Source organism: Mastomys coucha, unplaced genomic scaffold (genome assembly GCF_008632895.1).
Source record: "Mastomys coucha isolate ucsf_1 unplaced genomic scaffold, UCSF_Mcou_1 pScaffold1, whole genome shotgun sequence".
Classification (NCBI taxonomy): Eukaryota; Metazoa; Chordata; class Mammalia; order Rodentia; family Muridae; genus Mastomys; species Mastomys coucha.
The window spans coordinates 63,974,191-63,978,681 of record NW_022196891.1 but is presented as its reverse complement, the minus strand read 5'-3'; positions in this window follow the sequence as shown (position 1 = coordinate 63,978,681).

Sequence of the window (4,491 nt, the reverse complement as noted above, 5' to 3'; positions counted from 1 at the left end):
TATATATATATATATATATATATGCTTTGTGTGTGTGTCAATATATGTCTATATAAAGATGTATATGTATACTTTTCACAGAAAGAGGCTTAGTATCCTGCAGTAATGAGGCTACCAACTGCAGCTTAGTTGAGTATATATTTTGAAGGAAACAAAATAGAATATGTTTAATATACTCCACACCATCAGCTGTATTTTCAGCCTGTGTTTTTCCATTTTCATATCCATTTTCATCTACTACCATACTGTATACTTAAACATTGTGTTGGTTACTTATTGATGGGTCCTCTCATTAAAGACTAAGTTCTCGATAAGAGGAGCATTTAAGCATCTATACTGGTATCCATTATTCATTTCCCCCAGTTGAAATCATGAGACATAGTAATTGCGCAATGATAAAGAATTTCATACTCAAATTTATTTTGCATAAGTTATATAATCTACGTTCATTAGCCACAGGGTGCCAAGATACTTTTTATCCAAAGAATCAGATGTTAAATTGTTGCGTGTAATTTTAAAAATCCATGCTGGCTTTGGCTGTGCTCTAGAATGAGTACCCACCTGTTCCTCCTCGTCAGATGTTGAAAAGGGTGGTCTGGTTCTTGTAGCTGGTTGCTAATCTGGGGAAAACGCCTGGAGCTACTGCTCCAGTTCCACAGACTGGCCACTGGAGGTTGGCTACACTGACCTCCAAAGACCCTCTCCCTCCCTCCCTCTCCCTCCTTCTTCCCCCTTCCTCCCCCTGCCTTCCCACCAGCAATTAAATCATGGCAAATGTAAAACACCAGATAGTTCTAACGCTTTAAAACCAGCCAGATTGCACAGCTGCTGGGCGAAGAATATCCTGGCCATCTCCCTTGGCCTCTTCAAGGTGTGGAGGCCACAAACTCTCAGTGCCTGGAGAAACCTACGTGTCTGCAATTTCTTGACTGCCTGCTGCCTGGTCCTACTCCTAATCCTCTCTCCCCTTCCTTTCCTGTCCTGCCCTGGAAATCCTGCCTCCATACCTTCACCCAACAATTAGCTTCAGCCGTCTTTATTAGACAATCAACAATTAGAGAAAAAATCAGGAAACTCCCCCTACATTAAATATTTTAGAATCAAGACATGAAGTCTCTATACAGATATTCACCTCTTCTCTTGTAGTTCATAAACAGCTATACAATGTAGGTTAAATAGAACCGTTGAAAGATTCCAATAAAACATTACCAATAACTAACTGCTGAACACAATTCTAAGTGTCATGAAATATTCTTTTTCACTACAGCTATTTAGAAAGCAAAATCTATCCTTTGCTTTGAAGACTTGATTTGACCCATGGATCACAGTTTAATACTTTTTTTGTTAGAAGCCACACTTTTATACACTAGAAATTTAAGCATAAGGAAGAACTTATATTCAAGTAGCTTTAGGAAGGTTCCACTAAGGGCCAGGTATACTGCTATCTGGCACCTCAGCATCTCTCTACAACGATCAAACAGGAATACTGGGAAAATTTAATGTGTTCAACATTACCTTTTTGTCTCTTAATGGGGCAGATTACTTCCATTGGGTATGACAGAGTCCTGTGACTGTATTATTAATGTTATTTTCAAGCAAGGATCTTTTGGCAATATTCTCTTTGAAGCTGTGTATCCTTTCTGTGATGGAACATTGCATTGAGCTGGATTGGTAAACTCTAAAAATCTGTGCACTAAAGCCCAGGTAAACAGCTACATACCACAGCATGCTAAGAGCAAAGGGCCCAGTGAGGACCACAATCTGGGATGTGATCCAGCACTGTGAATCTCCATGGATCACCACAAATTATCTGTGCCTCAAACCTTCTGACACAGGCTTTGTGCCAGTGTTAGCCCATAGATTAAATGCAGGTGAGTGAATTTAGAACAAATATATGGTAGATATGCCAGATTTATTATTGTCTTTTTAATGGATACTTTTACCTACCACCTCCTTTGTAAATTATAAGTCTGGTATAGTAGTAGTTAACAGACCATACACAAAACCATGTCCTGTGAAAAACCAGAGAAATGCTTTCATTTCAGCACATAGAATTTAGAATTTACTTCTTCCTTCCCTTTACCACTAGTAGTAAAAGGCTCTCAGTCTGTTCTGATGGGAACTATACACCCTGAGAGCCACGGTCATCCCTGGGTGAGGTCTGGTGTGTTGACCGGCTTTCAAAAACATAAAGAAGATTCATAACACTTGCAACAAAGGAAAAAAAACTTAAATGCATAGAGAAAGAAAAACCTGGTTATTGGTTAAAACAAAAACAAAAACAAAAACAAAACATTTTATTGTTATGGGTTCTTATTAGTACAAAAATAGAAAGAAAGAACAAAAGACAGAAGAAAGAGGAATAAAACATACTATGACAAATGGGCCTGAAATAGAAAGTTCTTTAATATTATAGCTTCAAGACACATTGTTTGATATAATCAAATGCTTACTGCAGGTGAGTGAATACATAAGGGTTCTTGAAGATTAATGCAACTGGCCTAGATAAGCCAGTAGACACAGGATCCTCCCAAACATCGCAATGGGCTGAAGGGATTCATGAAACCCAGAATCCTCTAACTCAGTTTCCTATAGAAGCAAGTGAGGTGTTCTGCCTTCTACTATTTCCCAGGTTTTTCAGTACATTTGAAAAGCAAATCTGAAAAAGAAATACCCTTTAGAACCCTCAACCAGTGTTCTCAACAATCACAGTGGGACAGAGGTGGGGCAGTGATGAGCTTCTTTCTGAGCGGGACAGAGGAAAAAATGCCCTCGAGTTTGAGCTGAGCCAAGAATGCAGCAAGGTGTCTGGGAAGATCTCTACATGGTGTACAAGTGACAGAAGGAAAAGCCACAGATGGGGAGCCAGAGTGAGATCTGGAGACTACCCTGAAATGCCAGGCCCAACATGCTAAGACTTGGATCCTGCTCTGCTATAAGGAATCTCTCATCAGTTCCTTCAATGAGATTGGTTCCCTCGAAGAGTCTTGAAACTTCAAAGTTCATGATGTGGGGGAAATTCATGCTGAAAGTCTACTGAATGCTCATTTTTGAGGCACTAAACCCTGGACTGTTCATCTTAGTAAAAAGCAGTCATTCCATTATACTTTTGTTTACAATGATTGCCTTCTCGTCTTACCTTTCCCCTTGTGTCCTTATATAGCTAAATGACACTGAGTCTAAACCTTGAGATCTTATCCTCTGGGAAAAGATATCTAGAAAGATTCAGAGAGAAAGACAGAAGTTTTCCAAAGGAAAAAGAAATAAAATACAATCCGGAACCAGAAATACCACAGAGGATGAGCAAAGTATGATCATACAGATTTTCCCAAGTGTGGGAGGAACCAAGCGGTGGTGGCATGAACTGGGAGCAGAGAGAAGTCGTAATAGCATGGTGGGTGTGGTGACAGGGCTGAAAGAAATCTGCACCACCAAGCTATTATTTCTCTCGGTATGTCTAGCAACATTAAACTCTTGATTGACAGATTCTCCTCTTCAGTACAAACCTCTAGCTCACTTCTGCCCCAACAAGTCAGACACCAAGCTGAGGGGAAAGGTGAACCACAAGTTTATCTTTGTATCTTCATATGTGAACCCTCACCAAAAAGGTAAACCTAATCCAGGTTAAAAAAAAAAAAAATCACAGGAGACAATGCAGTCATCCATCATTTTGTAGGCACAGAGAAAGTAATCTATCTGTCATACCAAGGAATTTATGGTATAATTTGACAGCCATTGGGTTAAGATCAGTTATTGTGCTTTATGTGGCAGAAACAAGTGGTTTGTGAACATTTTAGGAAAATGTGTTTGGTATTGTAATTGGGTGTTTGCTTCTTGACTCCCCTTCATATCAACGGCTGGAAAGGGTAGTGTCAAAAAAGGGGATGCCCACAGGGCTGGGATGCTGTGCTTTCAAGAGCTTGGATACGGCTCATCACCCATACAAAGAAAGTTAAGTGGATAGGGGTTGGGGGAAGAGGAAAGCAGAGGGTACTTTAGAGGAACAAGATGCTCATTTGAGGCTTTCATTGATTTGGATAAATGTATGATTTCTCCAACATTCTGCAACTTCCGAAGCACTGACAGGAAACACCAAGGGAAGTCACTGGATTAGATGGTGTTTCCATAAATGGAACGCCAGCTTGGTAAAAATTAAAGTGTGTCCAAAAAACTTCTGCGCGTTCGGGTCTTTCTGTCTACTTTCACACGTGATGTTCTATCAGTCGTGTGCTGAGAATGTTTTCCCATCAATATGAAGACCTGAGTATCCCTTCTCATCCTTGCTTCTTGTGATCAGTCAACATGCATGGGTTTCCTCGGCACAGAACTTAGGACCCTATCAGAAGCTGTAAAACAAAGACAATTTCCCCGTTACAACAGCTCCATTCTGCTGTCAGGTACTAGAAATGTGGTAACCAACCAAAGGGCACCCTACTATGTGCAAAGGTTATCGATGCCAGTGTAGAACCTGTCAAGGTCAGAGAGAAGGGA